Below are 27,463 nucleotides of genomic sequence, written 5' to 3'. Positions count from 1 at the left end.
CAGGCGTTCGTTAAAGCAGTTTATATACAACAACTCATTTAATCCTTACAGAGATCCTTAAGGTAGATATATTATTGTCCTCATTTTCAGAAGAGGGAACCGAGGCAGAGGGGAAGTTAACTTATCCAAATTCATGGTCTTAAGAGTCCCAGCACTCTGGCTGCACAGCCAGAGCTCTTAACTATTACCCCTCCTACGTGTACTGGGTCATAGTATAAAATTTACTTTTTACTGAGAGTCATGGTTTAAAAGCTTGAAAGCTACTGCCTTAGCACCTGTCCCTACTCCTCTTCTATGCTCTATTTTCTAGTCTTGAAAATTCTTCTTCATTCTTCTACCTAGGTCAAAGGTCATTTCCTTGGTCAAGGCTTTTCTGACTCCCCAAAGGAAGCTGATGGCACCAGAGCACCTCTATTAAAACACTTACCACATGATGTTTTTATGTATGTCCCTACTGGATTGAAATCATAGAGAGCAGAACAGTCTTATTCATCTCTCAGGGATGACGGAAGAGTAGTTTTCATCCTACATTTAGTCCAAGAGACTCCTATACCTCATCTCCAAATCTCTACCTTTGAAGACAACTGTGATTTGAAGACTAATCAAATTAAAAACTTCTTGTCAGATGTTAGCAAAACTAATCATTATCAATTCTTTAAAATCCTAAAGACCTCTAGTAAAAACTACCATCTGATTCTCTTCCAACTAGATACATAAAAGTAATAGAAACCAACTTTTTTCTTTTAAAAAAGAAACTACCATTGAGACATTGGTTCATTTCCTTACCAGGTGTGTTACACATTTTAAAAAGGTGAAGTGTGTAGCAAGAGTATGCTCCAGCACAGTCTGCCAAACAAACAGTATGCCAAGAAACAACCTAAAAATCCATCAATGGGGAACTGGCTAAGGAAATTCTTGTACAACCCTATAACGCAATACTACGCAAGTCCTTAAAAGAAAATATTATATGTATACTTTGTGGAAAGCTGTCCCTGATTTGTCCCTATTTGAAAAACTCAAGGTGCAGAACAATAGATTCAAAATGATCCCACTGTTGTTTAAAAACGTGAGCATGCATGGAAAAAGTCAGGAACGACATAATATCAAATAGCTAAGGTAGCCAGCTTGAGGAGCGAACAGGTTAGGGACAGGTTAACGGACAGTTAACTTTACACACTTCCGTATTGTGCGTTTTTGTTTTTTTTTTTTTTCCAAACAACAGGCAAGTACTATTTTGGTTTTTTTAAAAACTGTAAAAGTTTTTAAAGTTGTGATCCCTACCACACTGTGAAACAAAATATTATGAAATAAATACTTCTAAATTAACTTTTCATAGCAAGAAAGTATGCGGAGGGAGGGTATTAAACCCAAACTACGACGCACTAATACCTAATACCAAAAGGACCAAATATTTTTGATTGATACTTGTTCCGCGTGCCAACATCCCAAGGCATGGAGGAGCTCCCTAACAAGCTTTTCTAGACGAAGGAAAAGAATTGCAGCATACCCTCTGGCTGTCGCTTTAAAACACTGGTTTTCAAACTTAAGGGTGTACAAGAATCAATTGGGAAATGTGCTGGTTAAAATACGTATTCCCGGGGGAAGGGTGTATTTCAAGCGGTAGAGCACATGCTTAGCATACACGAGGTCCTAGGTTCAATTCCCGGTACTTCCTCTAAAAAATTAATAAGTAAAACTAATTATCTACCCCCTAAAAAGGATGAATAAAAGGCTTTTTAAAAAAAATACATATTCCCGAGCCCCATCTCCTTATACTCTAGGGAAATCTGGATGTGCCCCCTCTCCCAAATAAGCATTCTTGAAACACTCAAGTGCCTCTGAGAGATGGTCCCCAGCCCTTAAAACTACTACCTTAAAATCCTGAAGACACCTCAATGTCATTCTCTCTGCCTCCCACCCTCCCACCTTTGCTCCAAAGTGCCTCAGTCGTCCTCAATTTCTGGGTCCAGTTAAACATCTTCAATCTGACTATTCGTATTTTTAGGTACGTTGACCTGTTGCCCGTTCCGCCTCATCTCACCCCCCCCCCCACCTCCGTTTTTATCCTCCGCGGGTCCTCATCTTTTAACCCTTCCCCCACCAGCCCTTCTTCCGCCGGGTGAGACCGTCCCCACGCTGCCACCCCCGCCTCTAGCTCCTCCCGCCGGCTACCCCCGCTCTAGGGCCTGCGGAACTGGTCGCGCCGCGCCCGCTCCCCACTCTCCACTTCCCGCCCCCAGCCTCCCGGCACCCCACGGATGAAACCAAGAGCCACACCTTACGGCCGCTCCATGAGTCGCTCCCCCGCCGAGCCCCGGGGGGAGGGGGCGTCACTCACAGGCCCTAAGGCCTCAGCGGCATTTTGAAACGGCGAGTGGCTGGGGGCAACTTCCGGCCTCCGCAACAGATTTCCTACAAGGGCTTCCGGTGAGGCCTCCGGAAACCATAGATGGGACAACTGAAGGGCTAGAGAGCTAGAAGGCTGAGCTGTCCCTACCATAGAGTAGATTCCAGTCTGGGGAAAGAGAGTCGCAGGACCTGGAGACTAATAGAGTTGTGAGGTTTCAAGAGAGAACATTTCAGCAAGTTGTAGGGTCTTGTGATATTTGCAGACATGTCCTGGGAAATCAAAAAAACAGGGAGGGTAGAAAGCTGAAAGCATAATCAGAAGCCACCTTTTAAGCTCTTCAGAAAAACGCTACTCCCTCTGTTCCTCCGTGTTAACTGATTCATTCTAACACCCAGAGGTGCCTGGAGAGGGGAAACTGCGTCCTAGTGCTGTCGCTAACTGGGGGAGGACAACACTAGTATATACAAGAATCACATTACAGGATACGCGGTAAATGCTAAAAGAGAGGTGCAAAGGACAACGAGGTGGAGTTTATTTGGCTCACACAGCCAGGTCATCTAGCCTAATCTCTCCCAACACAAAAGTACTTTCAACAAACCTCTCAGACAGGCTGTCTTCAACCTCTGCCAGTGTCAAATGGCATGACCTCCCCCAGATACCTCATTTCATTTATTTTAGGATGATTCTAGATGTTAGAGGGTTTTTTGAGCTGAAATATGTTATTTAGCCATTTCTATTGGTTTCACTTCTGCACTCGGGAGAAGAGTAAGGCTTCATTCTTTTCAATGTAAGTACTATTTTGTTGTTTGAAGACAGCTACCATGTCCCATCTCTAACTCTTCTGTTTCGGTTTTCTGCAGGCTAAAAATCCCCTTAGAGCTTTCACCTATTTATTTGCCATGGCTTCAAGCCCCTTTGCCACCCTTCTGAACAGGCACCTGTTTGTCCTATTTAAGATATGGCTCCAAGAGCCAGATACACATCCATGCAAAATAAAATGGAGCAATGACCTCTCTTAATTTGCACATTGCACCTTGGTCTATTTCTGACATAACCTCCACTTAGGTGGGAGACCAAGTTCTGTAAGTAAGCTTAAGAATTAATTTTTTTTTCACAGTTACTCCCAGAGAGCTTAAAGTAAGCAACCACCTCTCTCAAAAAAATAAATAAATAAATAAAGGGATAGGGCTTTTTGAGATGAAACACTGTCAACTATTTCTCCTCTCTTTTTCTGCAATTAATTTTAATTTAAAAAAAAAAAACTTAGTGTTTCTTTAATGGGGAGAGGTAATTAGGTTATTTATTCATTTATTTATTTTTAATGGAGGTACTAGGAATTGAACCCAGGACCTCATGCATGCTAGGCATGCACTTTACCACCAAGCTATACCCTCCCCCCTAATTAATTTTAATTTAAAAAAAAATTCCCAGATAGGAGTTCACTTTGTATCTTTTAAGAGAGTATGTGTTTAGGTCCCTTCCTACTGTTTCCTGGGCTCTTGGAATTATGATCATGTCAGCCAATTCAGTTTGTTTAAAGATGAACAAATACTTGTTGAATATCTACTGTGTGCCAGGCACCAACCTAGAGGATTCTAAAACAAGTGAGGCCTGGAATGTGTCTAGAGGAGGAATCAGACTGTCCAGGTAAAGAGGATGCGTTAAGCACTACAATGAAGTTAACCTTGCCTGGAGAGTCAGGAGAGCTTAGCTCTTTCACTTTTGCATTTTGCAGGTTGTTGATTAACATACCTAACCTACCTTCATTTAAAGCCTTAATAAATATGTCGAATAGGGCATTATTAAGAATAGAGCTTTTGGGGAGCAGTGTATTGTTCAAAGTGGTAGAGCACATTCTTAGCATGCCCACGGTCCTGGGTTCAATCCCCAGTAACTCCTCTAAAAATAAATGAATAAACAAACCTAATTACCCCACAAATTTAAAAAAAAAAAAAATAGAGCTTTCCCCCTCCTGGTTGACACTGATTCATGATTAACTATTCCTCTTCCAGTGTTGTTCTTAAACCACCAATGATCCCACCTATTAACAGAGGTCAACATCTGGCAACATTTCTCTGGCCTTTGCCAAGGAGTTCATAAAATTTCATCAAATGACTTGCTACAATGAAAATAAGCCATACCTGTGGTATTTCTTCTACCAGCCAAGTAATCTTGTCAAAAAAGAAAATGAAATTGGCTTAACAAGCTCATAACTGACTCAGTGATTACCACTTCCTTCTCTGAGAACTGTATTCGCAAACCGTTTATTTAAGAAACAGGAAATCTGGGTTTAGTCTCGCTAGAGACCAGAAAGTCATGCAGGTCTTCAGTTTCCTAATCTGTCACGTAAAATGGCTGAATGAGATGACTTTTCTAAGGCCCACTGCAACTCTAAAAGAATTAGAAGCCAATGTTATTGGTCGATAGTCATTCTTAAAAATTATAAGGAACTACTTCAGACATGCAAGAAGATATAATGAAGGGCATGATGTCTTTTTCCCCACCACTCTTCCTATAGAGCAATACTTTACCCTATACAGAGAAGCTCCCTATTGTCCTTTCTCCTCTAGCATCACCCTCCTTCAACTGCAGAAGGAACCATTATCCTGGGTTTGGTATTTACCCCTGTCATGCATTTCTTTAGACTTACAGGATTTGTATGTGTATATTTTCCTTTAAATACTTTATGCTTTGAAATTTTTGAAAATTTGTCTTCACATTTGCTTCTCTGTCTGTACGCATTGCCTGTGTCCTAATCTCCTTTTCTTATAGAAACATCAGTCGTATTGTGTGTGGGCCCACCTATATGACCTCCTTGTCCCGTAATCACCTCTATAAAGGGCCTATTTGCAAGTAGAGTCACATTCTGAGGCACTGGGGCTTAGAACTTCAACAAATAAATTTTGAGGGGACACAATTCAACCCGTAACCGTAATGAATGCACCACGATTTTTTTTCTTTATCCCATCTCCTCCTTAGATAAATATTTAGGGGTTTCCAATTGTTTTGCTCTCAAACAATCTTATACTTGTGTCCATGTGCACTTTAGGGAGTAGAATTATTAGGTAACAGGCACGTTGTCAGCTCTATGAGATCCTGATTAAGTGCTTTCCAAAGTGATTGTGGGAGTATACACTCCTGATAGGAATGTGCAAGAATTCTGTTTTTGCCAGTTGTTGTTATTAACAGATTATTTAAAAAAAAAAAAAAGATGTGAAATGGTTTCTCATGGTGGTTGATTTCTATGTCCATGGTTATTACTAAGGTTGAGAATTTTTTCATATTTATTTACCATGGTCACTCATCTGTGAATTGTCTGGTCTTATCTTTTGCCCATTTTTCTATTGGTTTGCCTTTTTCGTATTGATTTATAGGAGTTCCCTATATAATCTGGGTATTAATCCTTCTTGATTGTATGTATTACAAATAACATCTTCAAAATCCGTAGCTTGTTTTCACTTTTTGAATACTGTCCTTTGACGAACAGTTTTTTTAATGAAGTCAGATTTATTATTTTCTTTATGATTTGCTTTTTGTATATTGTTTAAGAGATTCTTTTCTGTCTATGAAGGCACTCTCATATATTTTCTTCTAAAAGTTCTAAAGATTTGCTTTTCACATTTAAGCCTTTAGCTCATTTGGAATAAATCTTTGTGCATGTTGTATCGTAGACATCCAATTTTATTTTTTCAATTTGAATAACAAATATATGGCTCTATCACTGACTTTATAAACTGTGAGTCTATAGGGTCTTGAATTAATCTTTCCTTCGCATTTAACATAATAATTGAAGGTTTTGAAGAGTGAGGCCTTTAAGAATGAGTAGGATTTTAAGAGGCAGAGATAGGAGAAGTCATTTGAGGAAACATGGAGTAAATAATGAGGAGAGGAATGAGAATTTAGAAGACCATATGAAAACCAAGAAGAATCCACTTTGATTGAAGTGCTGATTACTGTGTGGAAGATTGGCATTGTATTGAATTACACTGTCAATATAATAGCCAGCAGCCACATATGGTTTGAAATGCGTATGTGATTTGCATTGAGTTTCTATTAAATGGCACTGGCATGGAATGCTAGCAAAGTAGGCCAGGACCAGACTGTGGAGAATTTTGAACACTGTTATTAAAAAGTTCCATGTGTTATTCAGTAAGTAGCAGAGAAGAATCAAAGGGTTTTGAGCAAAGAAAAGGCAGTCTAATACTCCTAATTTTTATGAATCAGCATCTCATCTGCATGCAGTCAGTTTTAGAAACCATTCTCCCATTAGCTCTGTGTGGATGATTAGCTGTGGTGATGTGGTTTTTATAGTGAATAATTAACACGGTAGTCCTTGTTATGTTTTTAATGTGACATGAGTGAAGGAAATCTAATGTGTGTTCCTTTGAGTAAGAAACTGGAACATTAATGAGACAAAATTTTAACAGTTCCCTATTACTTAGGGGATAAAGTTATTCTTTTTGCTCACATTAACTCAATATTGTCAGCTTTCCAAATTCTCTACATCTGCCTCCACTCCAGTCCAATATGTTAAGCCTTCATAGAGCATGACTATGGTTAATAATACTGTCCTACGTATTTGTTTTGCTAAGAGAGTAGATCTTGAAAGTTCTCTTACAAGAAAAAAATTGTCTTAACTATGTATAGTGACAGATGTTAAGTAGACTTATTGTGCTCATTTTGCAATGTATAAAATATCAAATCATGTTGTATACCCGAAATTAACAAAATTATAGGTCAACTATACCTCAATAAAAATTAATTTGTAAAACTCTGTTAAGCATTTGTTGAAGGGTGGATCGTCCTAGAAAATGATAGAGCAGAATCCAGAGTCTGATCTTGTTATGTGTTTGCCATTAAGTCTTTATGTGACTTCATGAATGTGTATTTCATGTCACACACTATTCTGAACAATTTATATAAAAATCTTTTTACTTCTCACAATCATTTTATTGCCCTGAGACAGAGAAATAGCTAACTCAAGATCACACATTGGTGGTAAGGATTCAAAAAGGGGCACCTAATTTCAGAACCCAGGCTTTACATGAGCATTTATTTAGCCCTTTAGTTTTTCAGTGTACATATATGCACCCGTTAAAAATTTTTTATCAATGTATAGTTGATATACAATATTATATTAGTTTCAGGTGTGCAGCATAGTGATTAAGTGTTTTTACAGTTTATACTCCATTAAAATTTATTATAAAATAATGGTTATAATTTCCTGTGCTGTACAATATATCCGTGTTGCTTAAACTTTTTTATTTGAAATATTTCCTAGCTTTACAGTATTTTGCAGTTTTTCCTAAGCTGGGTTCTTTTATAGCATGATTATTATTAATGGCTGCATAACATTCCTTATTAAGGCTGTTACCATAATTTACATAGTCACGTATGTCATTTACAATTTTTTTCAATTAAAATGCCATGACATTCTCTCTTGTAATCAGGTCTTTTTGTTACATCCCTGATTATTTCTTTAGGACAAATTCCTAAAAGTGGAATTGCTGGACCCGGGCACAATCACTCTCAAAGCAGTTGGAGTGAAGCAGATGGAATTAAGGGAAAGCAACTTCAGCTAACGAAAACCCATTCACGTTGCATTCTTAGCCCCATCGTGGGTAATCCCGTCGCCAGCCCTATAGCAGAGTGCAGTGCACAGATTACTGATGGCTGCGGAAGCCTCCAATGTCTAGATCAATAATGTGCCTCTCTGCTGGCATGTTCAGCTTCCTCTCTGGTTTAGTAGGATTTCTGCCCCCGAGGTCACTTCTGGTGACCTTTTCCAGAGTTTGCATCACGTAAATTTACTTGGACGCCTTCGACGGACCTACAGGACAATCTCACTATCCCTCTGCAGGGTCCTTTCTCCCACTTTATACTACATAGTTCAATTCAAGAGCTTCAGAACAGCATACTTGTAATCTCTCTTAGAGAGACTCATTTTTTGTTGTTTTTATCGGGTAGGTTTTAGAACTGGTACCCACCCTATAATCAGTATACTAGGTCTGATGTCACTACAGCGCTTCAAAAGTGACATACCTCGCCGTTCTGTTAATCCTGGACCTGTTAGATGACAAATCAAAGAGGTCTACCTAATAATGGTTATTGGGCATATAAATGTAATTTTGTTAACTGGTAAGGCTGGTGAAAGGGGCATGATTTCGGGCTTCTGTTCTTCTTGGCGCATGAATCCAGAGTTTTCTTGGATTTAAAATAGTTTCACAAAATGCTGGCGGGACGAATCGACGACACAGGGTTTCTCAATCTTATGTAAAACACTATAACAGTCTTTGATCCGCGAGAGCCCGGATAGCTCAGTCGGTAGAGCATCAGACTTTTAATCTGAGGGTCCAGGGTTCAAGTCCCTGTTCGGGCGCTCTGTTTCATCGTTCTTTTTGTTTTCTTTCTGAACGATTAGGAATCCGAAGGAAAAAAAACTGCTTCTCGCTGGGAAACCACTGTGCAAAACCTCCACACTTGCCAAAAGTTGAGTGATTTTGCGTAGCCATTTTTTTCCTCCCCTGAGAATGTTTATCTAGCATATTTTGAAATTAATGAAAAATGAAATTAATTCGATATAAAATAGAACTAGGCTGCAGCATTGGAATTTTTGTCTGGTACCTGGTTACGAGGTATGAAAAAGAAAGAAACAACGCCCGAACAGGGACTTGAACCCTGGACCCTCAGATTAAAAGTCTGATGCTCTACCGACTGAGCTATCCGGGCGCCCTCTCCAGGTATCTTTCCTCCTTTTACTTGATAATATTCTAATTGCTTCTCAAGCATATTCTAACGGCTTATTAAGCAAATTAAATCTAAATTTTAATTGGTATTAAAGTTTTTTTTCCAGCAAGCTGAAAACAGACATTCACTTTTCTATATTTTTCTTCATTTACTTAACACATGTATTCTTTAAGCTCTTTCATATATCATTTTTGATAAATTTCCAGTATCTACTAAGCTCTCTCAAACTAAGCGGGAGTAAATTACAGAAAAATGGGCAACCAAGATGAATATTAAAAATTCAGACAGAGTTGCAACCTCTTTTTATTACAATTCTTCTATTTTCCATCGATTACTGCCTTGATAGGACCTCTTAATTTTAGTTATTCTACTGAACCAGATTACATATTTTCCCCATATTTTTGGTGAACAATACATTTCCATTCATTAGATGAGGTAGCTGTTAGATAAGCGTTCCTTAGCACAAAAGAAGGAAAGATAAATTTGATTCATGAATAGAGGAGCTAATACAGAAAAACAGAAGTGACTATGGAAACTTGGGTCTGACTTTAAATTGAAAGGGAGTTTAGACCTTTAATTTAGATTTTGATTGGATTTTGCCTTTCCCCCTTTTCCAGGCAAGTTGCAATCCTAAAGTCAGACTCACAAGATGAATCCTTCTGCAGCAATATTAGTGTGTACCAGTGGAAGCAACATGGAGCACCAAGAATAAATATCTCCAGATCAGCCTAGTTTTTCCTAAAATCAGTTTCATCAACCCTGACACACAGGGTGTGGTACACAGGATTATGAAATTTCAAAGACTGATAAGGGAATTCATTTTTGCTTCTGGGAACTTGAGGCTTCTGAACACAATGAACAAAACGGCCCAGCCTCAGTTGGAGGGATTTGTTTCCTACAATTGTCTGTTTCTTTTAGAATAAAGACCAACAAGCTGTGTGATCCCAAACAGGTCCGGGTTTCCACACCTACAAAATGAGGGAAATTGATTAGATGACCTGTAAATGAATCTAAATGAACAAACATTTATTGATCACATGATATCTCTTATGGCTTAGGTTCTGTGCTGACTCTAGAGTCAGAGATCCTGTTCACAGTCTGGAAAAGAATGCAGACATTTAAGCAAACAATTTAAACAAAGTAATAAACGCAGTAATAAGAATTCAAGAACAAGAAGTGGCAGAGGATGAGAATGGACAGAAAGGCAGAGATTATAAAATGAGGACAGGGGTCCTTGAGTTTTCAGCAAGGAAAATACATCACCAGAGTTGAGTTTCAGCAAATAACTGTCAGAAGTGTACAGAGGGAATTGTAATGAGCCAGACAGATACGTATTTATTCAGATATTTCTTGAGCGCCCATGTGTTAGATAAGAAAAAACTTGTTCAGTTTGTACGAATGAGATGTGAAAATATATACCTGTTTGGTTTTTTTTTTTTTAATTAAGGGAAATGGTGTCTGTCCAGCGTCCCCAAAGGGAACTTCAAGGTTTGTTTTGTTTTGTTTTGTTTTTTTCCTGCCCAATGTCTCTGTTACATCATATTCCCTTTCCTTTAGGATAATAAACCAGCTGTTTAAATAGACTGGGATTAACTCATAACTTGCTTATTGAGTCCCCACTGTTTCCACAGCAGTGAGCTAGGCACAGTGGGAAGGAAAAGAGTAAGTCTGGAAGGAAACTGGGGAGTGAAAACTGTGTTTAGGGGATAGTGAATATATTAATCTGGCTGGAATGGAGGGAGGCAGAGAAAGGAAGTGCCGAGTTGGAAACAGCTGATCGGGTTTATTTCAGGCTAAGGAGAACAATTTTATCGTAAAGGCAACGGCAAAGTTCGAAAGTTGAACTGCAAGTTTGGCTTGTTAACATTGCAAAGTCCCACCTGAGCAAGCATGAACTGAATCCGTTTTTTTCTATGCTGCGTTACAAACGCCACCCGGAGTGCTATCTCGCGCCTTATTTAGCATGAATTCTTCTGAGTGTTTCTTCGAGTTTCTCACTCACGTTGACTGTTGAACCTAATTCTCCCACTAGAAGGCAGTCTAAACTCACAGGTTCTAGATTTCGGCCCATCACTACCCCCTCCCCCCCGCCCTGCCTTATTTCTTAAGCTTAATTTCCCCCATTAATTTTGCTGTTGTTGTTACAACTTTTTTTTTAATTTAAGTATAGTCAGTTTACCTCGTTTCATCAATTTCTGGTGTACAGCATAATGTTTTAATCATACATATACAGATATACATTCCTTTTCATATTCTTTTTCACTGTAGGTCACTGTAAGATGTTGCATATAGTTGCCTGTGCTATGTAGTGTAAATTTATCTGTTTTATATATAGTAGTTAGTATCCCCCACTAATTTTTTCTGAGAGTTATGTTTTATTCAGTGGACATTTCTGAGGACTCGAACCCCCTTGGAGCCTGGGATGGCAGCCTCCCAGCTCGCTCTGAGGGGCTGCTCCCTGTCCCCCACTAATTTTTAAAGGGATTCTTTTGCCCTCCTACTCATCAGACTCATTTGTCATTGAAAATCGCCAGGAAATCTGTATCAGAGATGGAAAAGGTTGTGGAGGAAGAAAGGGTTATCTTTGCAGTTCTCAGGCCCCACTTGTTACATCTCTGGACCCTGACACAGCGCACTGCACTCCCCTTCCAGCCCGCAAGCTTTGTCGTCTAAGTTGGTTGCACCCTGGATTGGTTCCTGTTTTCACAGGGTCTTGGGGGTACATCCTTGGATGCTGAGGTCTTGTCTTCCTCATACTAAGAGTTCCACGGTGGAGCCTGGCTGAATATTTAGTACAGGGTTAGTCTTCGTTGAATACAATTTTATTGAAGAGCCAGGAAACACATCTACAACGGTAGAACTTACGCAGGTCATTTTGAGAGGCTTTCCCAGGGTCCCCAAACCAAAGCCAAGTGTACCTGCCTACTCAGAGACTCAGTGGTTCACCAACACTGAATAGAGTCTTTGGAGCTGAGACCATTACAAGGTACTGGGAAGATGTGTGGTACAGAGAAGTTGTTCTGAAAAGTCTCCTTTTGTGTTTTGGCCTAACTCTGAACCATGCTTAGCCTGGGTTTCCAGTGGGCACTCCAATCTCTCTCCCACCACCCTTCCCTCTGAGAACCCAGCAAGGCTAGCAGCCCAGGAACCTTGCACAGCACCCGGAGGTCAGACCCTGGGATAAATTCTCCCTGAACAAGGCAGCCCTCAAATATCCTGGATCATTGAAAAGACAGAGGGGAGAAGCAGGACTGATGCCAAAGCAGCAAGATCAGTGGGACTTAAGACAACAGTCTAACCACCAAATATTTACACAGCACCCTTACCCCGTTTCCAACATCCATCTTTCACAGATACTTGAATTTTTTGAAGAAAATCTACTGAAGGACTGTAAAATGAAAATGGTACAAACATTGCCTTTTTCAGTTTTAGCTTGAACTTGTCTTACAGGTTAGCCCTAACCCAGAGCAGAGCCCAGACACCACAGTGCAGATAAACAGTCACCCACCCTCTCCTCCCATCCTCTTCAACCACTTGCTTCCCGACTCATAACCTACTTCTCATTATTACCACTGAAATCTTAAATTCTCAGGCCCCATTGTCTAGCCCAGTCACTCTCTTCCTATAAACTAAACCCAGGTCTTTGTTCATTGACTCATTCACCAGGTATTTATTGAGCATCAGCTTTGCATCAGGCAATGAATTAGGATAGAAATTCAAAGGTAAACCCAACACAGAGTTCCTTGTCCTTAAGGAGTTTATAGCTCAGTTACCCACTTCCCCTGTCCCTGCTCCAATTCAGAAAAACAGTGAACAAGCCATCACAACCCGCCATGCTTACTGCTGCCAGCCCGGGCAGCTTTCAGGTGTGCCTAGACATCCTTGGGAGGCCCTCTAGGGAAGCTTCTTGAAAAACCAGTTGCAGGGTGTATTAGTTTGCCTTTGCTGCTGTAACAAATTACCATAAATTTAATGGATTAAAACAACATAAGTTTATTATCTTACAGTTCTGTAGATCAGAAGCCCAACGTGGGTCCCACTGGGCTAAAATCAAGTTGACAACAGGGTTTTGCTCCTTTATGAAGGCTCTAGGGAAGAAACTGTTTCCTTGCCTATTCCAGTTTCTAGAAATCGCTCACATTTCTTGGCTCAGGACCTCCATCCTCCAACTTTAGAGCCACCAGGGTTGTATCTGTCTTACCATTTTACCGTCAGCATACCTCCCTCTAACTTCAGCTGGAAAAGGTGTTCCACTTTTAAGGACCCATGTGATTAGATTGGGCTCACCTGGATAATCCAGGCTAATCTCTCTACCTCGAGGTCTTTAACTTAATCATAGCCACACAGCACTTTCGCCATGCAAGATAACATAGTCGCAGACTCCGGGGGTTAGGAAGCAGACGTTTCCTCCTTTGGGAAGCTATTATTCTGCTTACCAGGGAGAAAGCCACACGAAGGGAAGGGCGGCAGTGGAGGGGGATGAGGATGGGAGGCCCTTTCTAGGCAGTGAGAAAAGCCTGCAGAAAGGCCCCTAGGTGAGAAGAGCTTGTCTTCTAGGAACTGCAAGGAGCTCAGTGAGGCCAGTGCATGCAGTTTGCAATGGGATGCAGGCAGGATTTCAATTCAACATATATGGATTGAATTCCTACGCTATAGCAGGTGCTGCCCTGAGGACAGAAGGATGAACAAGACCAAGTCCCTGCCCTCAGATGCTAGAGCGAAAAGCAAGAGATCTTGTAGGCATAAGGAGTTTGAACTTTAGAGCTATTTGGAGCCACCCATTCAGTCGATAATCTCACTGAGCAGGTGCTATGTGCTAGGCACTGTTCCAGGCTCTGGGAATACAAAAGTTTAAAAACCAAGGTACAAAATCCCTGCCCTCGCGGAGCTTATAGGCTGGTCAGTTTTAAGCAAGGGAAGCCGATGCTTGCTTCAGAAAGAGCACTCTGGCTGGGGCGTTGGAGAAAAGATTGGAAGAGGAGAAGACTAGAGAGAGAGCTCAGTGCCTCGATTCCCCCTTCTTCAAGATTCATAGCCTTTCTTTAGCTGCAGGTCCCTCCTTCGGCGTCTCCTCTTTTGCCTGGAACCCTCTCTCCCCTTTATCCTTCAACTGTCCTTCTCCTGCAACCACAACCCTGATTTAACATTCTGCACCTGGGCTTCCTGAGCTGCAGATGAAAATGATGAAAATATCCATACTGTGGCCACTACATGTCAGAAGATCTGACCCAGCCGTATCTTCAACTCTGCAGATGATTCTATTTCTCTCTTAAGAAGCTACCACTCTCATTCCTTTCAGTGGCTACTTTAACCTTAACCACTTAAGCCCTCAACCCTCCCTTCTCTCTCAGATTTGCTTAGAGGCTATCAGGTAGCAACCCCTTCTAAGTATAACCTCTAGGTTTACCAGTCCACAAATGCATTTGCCTCTGCTCTGCCTCTCAAAGACATCCCAGGCAGCTCCACCCCCATATGCCTGGATCCTATCTCCTCTGGGACATTTTTCATTAATCATCTGTCTCCTTGGTGTCCCCCTCAACATATGAGCCTTTCCCATTCGAAATAGAAAAAAAAAAAAAGTCTTCCTCTTGATCCTGCGTTGCCCCATCCACTGCCTTATATTTCTCCTCCCCATTAATTGCTATGCCTTTCGAAAGAGTGGCCTATATTCATGTGTCTCTTTTCCTCTTGACCCACTAGAGCTTGGTTTAACACGCTGACCGCCCTCTGTGGATCAAGTGCCCCTGAGGAAACACACCCATCACCCAGATTTGGGTGCCATGCCGAGCAAAGTTTAACTATGACTGTTCTCACACCACAGACACCAGTGACTTTCTTGTCAATCCAAAGGGCCTTTTTCAAAAGAATATGAAAAGAAATATATGTATGACTGGGACATTATGCCAGAAATTGACACATTGTAACTGACTAAACTTCAATTAAAAATCAGAAACAAAAACAAAAACACAATAATTTTAATTCAATAAAGAAAATAAGTCAACAATAAAAAAAAAAAAACCACAAAGGGCATTTTTCAGCCCTGCCCTCCTGGATGTCTCTGCTGTGTTTATGTTCCCATCACTCTTTTCAGACACTTTCTCCCTCCTTTCTGACACTCTAAGGTCTCAGTTTTTCTGCCATCAACCTGGTTGTTTCTTTCTGATTTCTTTTGCAGGCCTCTTCCTTCCTCTAAGTGCCCACCTGGGGGACTCATAGATGCCCATAACTTCGTTGATCATCTCTAAACTGAAGAGTCTAAAATTCACATCACGTGTCCACACCTCTAACTTTGAGTTTAGTTTCATAAATCCACAGCCTACTAGACACCCCTACCTGAACATGACTCTGCAAATCCATGCCCAAAATTAAACTCACAATTGCCCCCACCTGGGCCCTGTTTTACTTCCGCCCCTCACTTAGTAAATAACACCACCTGCCACCAATTCCTGGGGCACCAAGTGGGGAGTAATTCTAGATTCCTCCTCCCCACCCCACTGACGATCCCTACAGTCAATACATTATCAAGTATTGTTGATTTGACTTCCTGTCTCTTGTATCTGCCCTTGCCTTTTCACCCCCACTGCCCTAGCTTTGAGATTCTCTGATCTCACACTCAGAATGTAGCCATGGCCTCCTTGTTGAACTCCCAGCCAGTACTCCTAACCTAGCAGGATGCAAATGGCACACTCCAATTTGAAAAGATAATTTACAAAAGGCCAGTAGGGTATAGGAAAAGCACAAAAAGAGTGTGGAGTACCCTGGGGCCAGCAGGAAAGGGGTTTCCACTCCCTGGCTGGAAAGTCGAAGGAAGGGAGTGAGTGATTACCTAAATTAGGAGACAGGAGGGAAAGGGAGCGGGAGGAAGAGGGACTGAGAGGGAGGGGCAACCACCTGGAGGGAAGCTGTGCTCTTTAGCTGAGGGTGGCAGGCAGCCCATAGTGACCCCACAGAGAAGAATCCCTGAGAAATAAATATCTAGACTGCCTTGCCCTCCCACCTCCCACTCCCCTGCCATGGATCCCCATTGGCCCACCACTACTAGGAAGCCAGAGTGAGAATGGACCTGGGGGGGGGTAAGAAGATAGTGTGCCTTCCAAATCCTCCTGCGTAATATGCCACATCACAGATCACTGAGCACACCACTTCCAGTCTGCACCCTGGGTTCTCTGTCACTTACAGGACAAAATCTAAACTTTCTGACATGCCATGCTCTGGTTTCTGGTTCCTCTTCTAATGCAACAATTTCTCCCTACTTAAATGCCTTATAAAGGCTTTGATATGATCCTCAACCCAGTGGCCCAGACAGGCTTATTTCCATTTGCTCTCCACTGAAGACTTCTCATTCCAGCAACATTGGACCACTGATGGCCCCTGGGCTACTCTGTTCACAAAGATTTGTGTTGTGATCAGCAGGGAACCAGTGAGCGAATGCAGGCATGTTTTCATCCCTTGCGGTGCCTGGAGGTCAGGAGTAGGATCTTGTGTACATCATGACATGTGCAGAGCACACTTCTGCGGTCATCAAAACGGTCCACTTACATTCTCTCTTGTGACCTTCACAACAGTCCTGAGTTGTAAGCGAAGCTGATAGGATTACTGATGCTTGGAGAGCAAAGTGGACTACCCAAGGTCACAGTGCGGTGGGTAGAGAAGTAACAGCCTCTGTCAGGTCTCTTTCATGAGCTTCTCCTCCCATCGCCTCATTCAAGGTTGCCTGCAATTAAGAGTCCTTTGCGTTTGCCCAGATTTCATTTTATATGAGGACAAAACAATCTCCCAAGAGATCCTTAGTGAGCTCTGTAGTTTCCTCCAATTCTCTAATGAATCTAAGACTTGGGTTTGTTGAAGTTTCATATTAGTGGGAAAATTTTTAAAGTCCCCTATATCTCTTTTATACATATTTTTGTTGAAGTCCCCTTGTCTTTTAAAAAGGCTTTTCTGACACCCTTTAAAAAACTCCCAAAACTCCAGTGAACCCAAAACAGCCTGGGATAGTAGCATTTCAATAAATATTGCTTTGAGACCAGGGAAGGGGCAGGTTGGCAGATGTGTCCATAGGAACCCTGGCTGGGGAGTCGTGGGCATCTGAAGGAGGCTGGGTCTTAAGCCTGAATATCTGAATACCTGAAGGGGATTGCAGAGAAGGGAGGCTGAGAACCAGGTGTCAATCATAGTCTGGCAAGAAAGAAGGGCGCTGGGAGAGAACAAGGTTCAAGTTTTGAGGAAAATGTACTTTGGGATCTGAGATCGAAGTTATTATGCAAACCAAACGGAAAAAGAGCTGGTCAACTATTGATTTCTTTGGTTGGAGCCCTTTGAAAAATTCTTCTGGAGACCACTGCTCATGGAAAGGCACTTAGAGTCTATTTTTAAAACATAACATACTGTATGAAAGATTTTTTTTTCTCTCCCATGGTTGGGTTGGAGGCACTACTACCTCCTCTGCCCCCTCAGATTGGTGACTGCTATTTTCTGGTGCTCGGATCAGAAGATCCACTAGCGCGAATACAAAAACCGAATGAGACTGAGTGAGCAAAGCGCCGAGACGCTCCCCCCAACCCCCGGCATCCTCAAGGTGGGGACTCTTCCGGGCGTCGCTATTTTAATGATGGGGAGAAATTCTCCAGACCGATAACTGGACCTCCAAACTCTCATTTCCAGCATAATGATTTGGCATTCATCCGACACAGAACAAAGGGGGGTCCCAGCAGGGAAAAGTAACGACCATCTGCAAAAACCCTCACGCAAGTGGGAAGTGGAAATTTTGGCTCTTGGGTTGCTAACGCACAACTTGACGCCAGCGCGTTTGTGTTTCCCCCACGCACTGGCAGCGGAGGGAGGGAGAAAGGGAGATGGAGGGAGGGGAGGGGAGAGGACAGGAGGGGGAGGGGGGAGAGCGGAGGGGAGCGGAGGGGAGGGGAGGGCGGGCGGTCAGGGTTCCAGGACCTGCCCCGCCCTCCCGCTCGCCGCGCAGTCGGCGCTGCGGGCTGGAGCCGCGGCCGGCGGCTGCCTGTCCTGGCCCGGGCTGGCCGAGCCTCGCGTCGCCGTGCAGTGCGCCGGGTCTCCGGGAGATGGCTTCTCCCTTCTCGCCCGCTGCTCCCGCTATTGTCTCACCCGGGGTTGCCTGACTCTGCGGGCTGGCGCACGCTCTCGGCCGAGAGGACTTCTTCCCCTACTGCGAGCTGGTCCTCGCGTCCTCTCCCTCCTCTCGGCTGCCCCGGGGACCCCGGGGCCGGCGGCCGCCGCGTGCAGCGAGGAGAGGGGAGCGGCCCCGGGAGGAGGCGGTGCGCGGGTGCCGGAGCCGCCCGGAGCTGCGGAGCCAGCACCCCCATCGCCGAGCACACCAGACGTCGGGTCTTGCAGGAAACAGCAGTGAGCACAGGTAGGACGCGCACCCAGCCCGGAGCACCGGCCCGGGTCTGCGGACCGTCTGCGGAGTGGAGGAAGCGGAGGTCAGGGGGCTCTCCCTCCAACATGGCAACAGCCGAGGTGCAACAATGGAAGGAGCCGAGGGTTTCCCGGCGGCGGGCTGAGCCCCAGCCCCAGTGCCGAGCAGGTTGCCGACCCCCACCGCCTCCCCGCTCCAGCAGTTTCGGGGTGTCTCGGACCGGGGGCACCCTCTTCCCCACCCCTTTCCCTCTTAACACACTTCCTGGCTCCCAGCTGCAAGGCGACCTGAGCCAGCCAAAGGTTTTGGTGTTTGTTTAAGATGAGAAATAAAAAGCAAAACCTGCCCTGGAGTGAGGCTGGTGTAGGTGGTGCTTTCTCTTGCAGTGGGTGAAAAGTCGGCATCTAGCCTGGGGAATATATACATTTTTTAGCCAGACGGATTGTAGAATTGGCTTCTCCCTTATAAGGATACTGCAGCAAAAGGAGAAAGCTTGGGAGAGGGAGAGGGGCCCTCCGGCCGGAGATCCCGGCATTGGGGCGGGGGCGGGGTAGGGGGGCGGGCTGGGGGGGGGGCGGGTAGGCGCTGCTCTCCTGGCCTGTACTTGTCTCTCATTTTCGGCTCCTACAGCGGTGGCTTTGATGTTGGGGAGCAATCGCAGCAGCAGGAAGCCCAAAGGAGGCTGCCAAGCTGGGGTGGGGTGGGGTGGGGTAGAGTGGGAAGCCCAGGGGCTTGGCACGCTCCTGGGTTGTGGGAAGAGGTTACCAAATGCATGAGGTTAGTGCACACACCCGAATTGGCTAAGGGGCATGTGTGTGACGATTCTGCCATTGCTCCAGCTCTTTCAGGCCAACCTTCTTTGCTTCCGTCTCCACCCGCCTGTGGGGTCTTTGTGGCTTCCCTGCCCCAGTCCCACCAGCCATCCCTGGGATGGAATCTCTATTGTCTCAGCTGCCCTGAGGTTTTTTCCCCCATATCCTGGGCAGGCTGGTCCCAGCATGGCACCAGATTCCTTAGCACACAACTACTCAGGCTCCCAGAAGTGGGCCAGCACTGCCCCTCCTCTCTCTACTACCTGACTGTCTGGGTGGTGGCCAAGCAGATGTAAGTAATTTGCACTGAATTCCAACCCTGTATCAGTCTCTGAATGAAAACTTACTCTCTTGCTGCACTAGGCCTTGGAAAGATATTGGAAGAGAAGTGGTCCAGGGGGTGGCAAACCTGATCCCCCAAATACTCTCCCTCCCCAACTCCAGCTGTGGATCCCAGAGCAGAGAGCTTATGAGGCCTGGCGGTCCCATCTGGGGTTGTGTCCATGGAAAAATTAAGTCGAGGCACATTTTATAGCTCTGCCTGGCAGCCAGAGTCTGAGGAGATGGTGGCTTTGTGCCGGAGCCCTGGACTGAAGCTGTGGCGGCTTCTCCTTTGGCCTTTGGGTGAGCCCAGAGTTTGATTTCCGTGGCTCTGAATTTACTGCTGAGTGTACATGGGTGTGTATTAGTCTAAATCTGATCACATTCTCAGCCCTGGCCAAAAGGGAGCTTGTCCATTTCCCTCTCCCTGGAAATATTGGTGAGGGAGGCCTACGAGGCCTACTGGGCTGAGGAAGGCTCAGTTTGCCTGGGTCCTCAGGCTTTTCCTGGCAGTGCTCCTTTGGGATTGTCCGATGGCCTGAATGCTTGTGGCCTTGGCCATTATGGAGTGGTACTTTAGCAGATACACATCCTTGTGGGCCTGTGGTCTCTCTGTGGTTTCTCCACCCCACCTAAGCCTGACACTTTGCAGGTATCTCGTGTGTATGGTCCTTCAGCCTAGACAGCCCTGCGGGCCAGCAGGGATAAAAATAAAGGATCTCTGTTCCCTTTGGGGGTTTGTAACTGGCCATAAACTTCAGGCTTCTCATGCTCCCAGGATGTGAACTTGGACATGATAATGCCAAGTAGCAGAGAAAGCAGTGGGTGGGTTCAGTGTCAGGAAGCCTGGCTTTGAGTCCTTGTGTATCTTACTTCCTAGCTATTTGAGCATGGACAGCTTGTGAGCTTGTCTAAGACTTAGTTTGCCTACCTGTAAAATGGGAAAAAAATATCCTTGGCTCACAGGATTGTTTTAAAGATGAAATACACCGCTTACCATGAACTAAATAAAATCACATGTGCAAAAGCACTCTGAAAACTGCAGAGTACTATACAAAAGTGGATTATTCAGCCAGAGTTGAGTCTCAGTAATGAGGGAGGAAAAGCTGGTGCGGGTGGGGGGAGGGGTGGGAAGAAAGGGATATGAAATAGAGAATGTTCCGGAACCTTTCTTTTCTGGCTAAGGGAAGAATGACATGACGATGTCAAGGTAACTGTTCTTTGATTATTTCTTTATTTTTTATTGTTTAATTTTTTTTGTAGGGGGGTAATTAAGTTTTGTTTATTTCTTCTTCTTCTTATTTTATTTAACAGAGGTACTGGGGATTGAACCCATGACCTCACGCATGCTAAGCATGCCCTCTACCACTGAGCTATCCCCTCCCCAACTGGGTATTCCTCTTTAAATAGGGTTGGTAGAATGAGTGTTGGGAGAGAAAGAAAGTCTGCTTAATGATATTTGTAGCGAACTGGGGGAGACATCCACCCCCAAAGGCTAGCTACTGTCTATTGACAGGGTAGTGCTGAGTTGACAAATAATATAATAGCCAATGCTTACTGATGTCAGCCAGCTAGTAAATGACAGAGGAGGGATTTGAAGCAGGCAGTCCCACTCCAGACCCTGTGCTCATAACCTGGGTGCCACTGTCAGGGAGATAGTGGGTCTTGGGGGAACAGAAAGGGGCAGCAGAGTTACAGAATTCACTCATACTGGACTCCTTGACTTGAATGCCCATGAGATGTCACCAGTCTGGGACATACCTTAGATAACAAACTTCTCAAGGACAGGGACACTGAAGGAAAAATTTCTACCCAGCCCCAGCCCAGCATAACCCCTCCTTAATTCTCAATTGTTCAGGGGTTGAGGTATAAGTATGTGAGTCCCTTGAGCTCCCCCCTTTCTGGCCTTTCTCTGCTTTCTCATTCATATCCCTACATTCAGTGTCAGGAGAAGACTAGGGATAATCAAATCAACTTACTTTGCTACCTTCTGGGCAACTCTAGTCAGAGATTTAGAACATGGGGCGGGGAGAGGGGAGCTGGGAAAATGGAGGCAAGTCTTTTGTTTCGGTATTTCTGTATCTGCTTTGTTTTGTGTTTGTGGTGTGAAATGAAATTTAAGAGAGCATTCTTGTATTTCCTAAGATCATGTAAAGCTTTAGAATTGGAGAGGACTTTGGAGATCAGTTCCCTGCAAAGAAGTGACTCTCCCAAGGTCACACGGTGACTAGCAATGCTAGTACTTGCCCTGCAGATCACTTTACGACCCATGAAAGGGCCTATTCTTTGGTACTTTAGAATATGCCTATCTGCCAACCCTATCAGCGCCTTCATTGTTGGGAAATTCTCCTCTCTCAGGATCTCAGTGATGGAATGCACTCTTCTCCCACCTTCTTAGTGCTAAAGGGATTAAGGACACAGAGGACACCCTTTGAGCCTTGGGGCAGAGGCGCTCAAGGTATGGAGAAGGAAGAGGAGAGAGGTTCCCAACAGTCCTGAGGCAGAATACAGAATTCTTGGACAAAGGAATCAGTAATTCACTCCGTAGGAAAGTCTCACCTAGCAGAGGCTCCCCGATGTTTCAAAGAAAAGCCAAAAATCATTTGCCTCTTTTCCTTCTGCCTTCACTCTATCACTCCTGCCACTCTTCCCTGTAAACATTGTTCAACTCCCTTCTTCCTGGACCTATTTCTCTTCACTCTAGCCAACCGTAGTCACTGCGAGACAATCTCCTGAGCAGTGGTTTGTTTTTCTTCTCGGCAGTTCTTCCTACTGTGCTTTGTACCTCTTGAGTCTCTGCCCCGTGGATCCTGTCCTAGGGGTTAGGTTCTATTTCTGATCCCCTCCCTACAATGGAGGTGGGGGCCAGGCATGGGCGCTGGTGACACGTGTCTGGGTCCCCAGGCTCGTGTGGAGAGATCCTCTCCAGCCAAGTTCTTCTCCTTCTCTGTCTTAATCTACTTGGTGCTCTTGAGGGCAGAGCAAATGAGGGGAAAAGAGTAGAGAACCAAGGAGATTGCATTTTGAGGAAACAGTACAGTGTGCCTTGCCAGGTGGAAGAAATAGACGTGAGCTCTTCCTGTCTCAGGTCCACAGTAACCTAGAACCCAGACAGGAGTAATGCCGGAGCCCAGCCACACTGAGACATCGCAGCCACACTGAGACATTGCAGCCACATTGAGACATCGCAGCCACATTGAGACATCGCAGCCCCACTTTTCTGAAAGCAGTGTTTGCCGTGTTCCTGACTTGCCATCTCGTTATGTCTTCCGAAGGGCAAAAGAAGTTAAAGGGACTAGCAGCACTGTTAGAGTGCATTTAATTCTGACCAGAAGTGGAGAGATTTGGTTCGTAAATGGGGTATTATGGGAACCTGGGAGAAGGCAACTATATCTTCCCCAAAAATACTATAGCCAGAATGTCAGATTTCCACTCTAGATTTCAAGAAGGCAGATTTGGGGGGGCGTAATTAGGTTTGTTTATTTATTTGTTTTTAGAGGAGATACTGGGGATTGAACCCAGGACTTTGTGCATGGTGGGCATGCCCTCTACCACTTGGGCTATACCCTCCCCCAAGAAGGCAGATTTTTTTTTTTAAATTAAGAGAAAAGATGGATACAGTTCCCTGACAAGATGTTGCAGGTGATCCCAGCAAGGAAGGCAAAAAGGAGCCACTTGAGAAAATGTTCAAGTACCAAGAAAGGCAAGAGCATCCTTGAAGAAGAAAAGCCACCGGCACTGAGCATCGTCTACCCGCAGCTTTTCAAACCTTATCTGAATTTTCCCTCCCCCCATCCTTTGGAGGAAATAGATGATGATAAAATTGTCTCATTCCCCTTTGCAGATGGGAGAACGGAGCTTTATTTAGCTTAGGTTTACATTCAAGCTGAGACTAAGAAACATGCCTAAGATTGTACAACTAATTAGGGAAGAACCAAAGTTTGAATCTGGGTCAGGCTACCTCCAGAACTGGTGGTCTTTCTGTACTGCACTGAAGGGACCTGTGTTGGAAAAATGTCAATGAGTCTCAAGTTCTGAATGAGATGGGACTTCCCCAAGAGCCAGGTGACGGCAGAAAGCATTCTTCCACGGTCGTCTGTGGAAGGAGGTATGATCACAGAGAGATGTACGGCTGTCAGATCATGTTTAAAAAAGAGCTCACTCATTCATTCAGGGAATGTTTTTGTGAGTGTTTACTAGTGACAAGTGAGTAGGCTGTAGTGGGAGTAGTATGGGATGCTTTGAGAACACAAAAGCAGAGGTCGGACTTCCTGGTAGAAAGGAAATGTTTGCTGAGATGTTTATTTTTGGAGGGGTGTAATTAGGTTTATTTATTTATTTTTAGAGGAGACACTGGGAATTGAACCCAGGACCTTGTACATGCTAAGCATGCACTCTACCACTTGAGCTATACCCGCCCCACAAGATCTGGCCGATGAGCAGGGATTGGGTTGGGACGGCGGATGAGGAAAGTGGTGAAGGAGGCCAAGTGAAGGGCGTTGAATTTGTCCAGAGCCGTTGAAGGAGTTTGCATTTCATCTTTTATTCATCTGTTCATTCACCTGCTACGCATTCAACGTCTGTGATGTCCCTGGCGCCCTCCTCGGTGCACAGCAGTGAAGAGGACGGGCGAAACGAACTGCCTAGAGCAGTGTCTGATACGTGGCAAGGGCTCAGTGAATTGTGATGGTCTTGTTTCTTTTATCGTCCTTCGTCGGCAGGTTTGTGCTCAACCCTCGGGAGGCTAACTTGAATTCAGTATATCCCTGACCTTGAGTGGCCACGGTGTACTCCACAAAATGCACGTGAATGCATGGGTTCACGTAGTGCGATAATTCTGTTAGCTCAGTATGAGCCAGTTGTGATGGCTGCCCCACGAGGTGGTGTAGTCTTGAGCAGCATTTCACAGGAGTATAGAGGCTTGGATCAGAGTGCTGAATGTTTTGGGGGCCCCTAAATGCTCAGACTCTAATAAACGCTATGAGGTATCAACCTGGAAAAACAAACCCCAGTTCTGTCTTCCTCATCCAGCTTCAGGATCTCTGATCCAACCACAGGGAAGTGTTCGCTCTTCTCTGGGTTGGTCAGACCACCCTCAGGTTGCAGTATTTAACAGCTCTGTCCCATGTGTGAAACACTGTACTGGGCATCATGGGGAAAACAAAAATAAATAGGTAATTTTTATTAAGATAAATGGGCTTATGTCTATGAAAGGGCTTTGTAACTAAAAAGCACCTACGTGGATAGGTTATTTTTATTCTAATCACTAATGGAGTAATACGAAACAGTATAACTGTGGTAGGATGCATTAAAAATTTGAGAGATGTTCCAAAGAGAGCAAAGGCGCTTTCAGTCACAGGAGATGAAAGAAGGCTCAAGAACAGGCATTTGTAGAGGGCGAGCCAGGGAGTATTCCAGAAGGTACTAGCATGAGTGAAGGTTGGTGGGGAAACGAGGAGCCCTGGAGAATGGGGGGCCTGCAAGGGACTGGGCTGGAATTCAATGTTGGGGGTCTTGAATATATGACAAGAAAGGGGAGAGACAAAGTTTTTCGTTGGAAGAATGGCATGATCTGAGCTGCCCTGAGGGGTTCCCTGGCACTGGGGTACCAGCACTGCAACGGGTCGGCATGGGAGACGGAGAGGCTAGCTAGGGTGCGGCTTTAATGGGCGGGTAAGAGAAAGGATTACAATTTTTGGTGCATAACATGTGCTTTCTCTAGGTTATTTCACTTGATCAAAGTAATCAGAAGCTTGGAAAGGAATGGACCAATTTGGGAGAGGTTAGAACAGAAAGTCCAGGGGAACTCCTTCCCTGGAGGATTTTGAGAATGGACAAGATAGACGGTTGTGTTTCAGGCTGGAAAGAGCACTTGAGTGGGAGTCTGAGACCTGCTTCCAGTCCCACTTCCCACCCAGCTACCTGTGGTCTTTGGTTCTGTCTCTCCCTCCCTCTCTCTCTCTTAAATCAAAGTACAGTCATTTACAATGTGCCAATTTCTGGTGTATATATTCATTTTCGCATTGTTTTTCATTATAGGTTACTAAAAGATACTGAATATAGTTCCCTGTGCTGTACGGTAGAAACTTGTTATATCTGCAGATCTTGGGCTCCCAGTTTATTCCTTCCTGCTCCCTTTCCCCCTGGTAACTTTAGGTTTGTTTACTATGTCTGGGAGTCGGTTTCTGTTTTGTAGATAAGTTCATTAGTGTCTTTTTCTTTTTTTACATTCCACTTATGAGTGGTATCATATGATATTTTTCTTTCTCTTTCTGGCTTACTTCACTTAGAATGATGATCTCCAGATCCATCCATGTTGCTGCAAATGGCATTATTTTATTCTCTTTTTATAGCCAAATAGTATTCCATTATATAAATATATCACAACGTCTTTATCCAGTCCTCTGTCGATGGACATTTAGGTTGCTTCCATGTCTTGGCTATTGTATATAGTGCTGCTGTGAACATTGGGGTGCAGGTGTCTTTTCAAATTAGAGTTCCCTCTGGATATATGCCTAGGAGTGGGATTGCTGGATCATAGGGTAAGTCTATTATTTTTAGTTTCTTGAGGAATCTCCATACTGTTTTCCATAATGACTGCACCAAACAACATTCCCACCAGCAGTGTGGGAGGGTTCCCTTTTCTCCACAGCCTCTCCAGCGTTTATCGTTTGTGGACTTCTGAATGATGGCCATTCTGACTGGTGTGAGGTGATACCTGATCTTTGGTTCTCCTATCTGCAAAACTATGGGTCTGGTTTTGTTGTTTGTTTGCTTGTTTATTTATTTGCGTGTTTTTTGAGTGCCTTGAGACAGTGATGAAGAGTGCTGGGCTATGTGGGGACAGCTTAGGCGTGCGCCAGGATAGTCACCAATATCAGCTGGACATTTGGTAAAACGGGGTGTGCCTGGATCTCCATGGCAGGATGGGAAAGAGACCTCAAACGAGATTCAGTTTAACTCTTGCTTACTTACTTACTTACTTTATTTATTTTAATTTTAAATTTTGTTTATTTTATTATTTGCTTATTGAAGTAGAGCTGGTTTACAACTCTTTGAGTCTGTATCTTTTACTACTGTGTGGCCTTGGGCAAATTACTCAATCCCTTTCCTGTTTTCATAAAATAAGTATAATAATATGCACATTTAAGGATTGTTGTGGGGATTAAACAAGACAATACCTGGCACTAAATATCAGAGACGAGATGGGGGGGGGATCTGTTTCCTTCCTTCTATTTCTGCTCCTTTTCACTTGGCCTCCCTCTCCATCACACACCAGAGCAAAGCGTGATACCCTCACTCCAGTCCTGACAGTGGACGTATCCCTGGAGGAACTCATTCGACAGACTTTGTAATGGTGTTTACGTACACTGCAGTGGTATTTCAGCAAGGTAGCCATGGACTGTGCTGTTACATATATAGGATATTTTAGCTCTAATATACCTGCACATACGGGCACGTTCTGGCTGCACTCGTCCGGCTGCAAGCATGTTAGCTAGCCCCTGAGAATGGCTGAGACTGGCCTCTAACTATTGCTACCTGGTAGACCCTGAGTGAGGGTCATGTGAGCAAGGGCCCCATGAAGGCAGGGCTGTTGGGATGTGAATGTGCTGCACTGCACCAAGTGGGCAGCTGGTCCACCCCTCTGCTGAGCATCCCCGTGCTGTCTGTAGACTAGGGCTCTGTCTTAGGGAGACCTTCTTATGCAAAGTGGGACATAGGAGCTGGGGGAAAGGCATTAGGGCAGGTACAGAGCAACACCGAAACTGACATGAGTCCTTGTCAACTGCCCAACCCCCTAGGTTACTTCCTGCTTAGAAAATAAATCTCCTTGACCCCGCCATG

The 27,463-nt window shown here is 44.3% G+C and overlaps 2 protein-coding genes, 1 long non-coding RNA gene and 2 other non-coding genes across 22 annotated transcripts in view; 2 read left to right on the top strand and 3 right to left on the bottom strand.

Annotated features, from left to right (window-relative positions):
• MDM4 (MDM4 regulator of p53) overlaps window positions 1–2,416 on the bottom strand; it is a 36,537-nt gene extending 34,121 nt beyond the window's left edge. For 13 of the 14 annotated variants that reach the window (XR_004314765.1, XR_004314766.1, XR_004314767.1 and 10 more), the window contains exon 1: window positions 2,278–2,416. The gene's annotated coding sequence lies outside the window, so the exon portion shown is untranslated. The remainder of the gene's footprint in view (window positions 1–2,277) is intronic. The other variant, XM_032466979.1, reaches the window with a different exon arrangement.
• A 6,240-nt stretch (window positions 2,417–8,656) lies between these two features.
• On the top strand, window positions 8,657–8,729 carry TRNAK-UUU. The gene has a single exon. It is a non-coding gene; the product is annotated as a tRNA-Lys (tRNA).
• Window positions 8,730–9,006: 277 nt separating this feature from the next.
• Window positions 9,007–9,079, bottom strand: TRNAK-UUU. Its single transcript has one exon. It is a non-coding gene; the product is annotated as a tRNA-Lys (tRNA).
• LOC116659393 lies at window positions 9,054–27,161 on the bottom strand. Of its 2 annotated transcripts, none has more exons than XR_004314763.1 (3): window positions 27,078–27,161; window positions 19,645–19,647; window positions 9,054–9,064 (listed from the first exon to the last, which is right to left on the bottom strand). It is a non-coding gene; the product is annotated as an uncharacterized LOC116659393 (long non-coding RNA). The 2 variants fall into 2 exon arrangements; XR_004314762.1 differs by lacking the exon at window positions 27,078–27,161 and adding an exon at window positions 22,038–22,455.
• Window positions 18,014–27,463, top strand: part of PIK3C2B (phosphatidylinositol-4-phosphate 3-kinase catalytic subunit type 2 beta) — a 61,337-nt gene continuing 51,887 nt past the window's right edge. For all 4 annotated transcript variants that reach the window (XM_032466972.1, XM_032466975.1, XM_032466973.1 and 1 more), the window contains exon 1: window positions 18,014–18,479. The gene's annotated coding sequence lies outside the window, so the exon portion shown is untranslated. The remainder of the gene's footprint in view (window positions 18,480–27,463) is intronic.

The sequence above is a fragment of the Camelus ferus genome, chromosome 23 (genome assembly GCF_009834535.1).
Source record: "Camelus ferus isolate YT-003-E chromosome 23, BCGSAC_Cfer_1.0, whole genome shotgun sequence".
NCBI lineage: Eukaryota > Metazoa > Chordata > Mammalia > Artiodactyla > Camelidae > Camelus > Camelus ferus.
The sequence above is the reverse complement of the archived record's forward strand: the minus strand, read 5'-3'. Positions and strand labels throughout refer to the sequence as shown.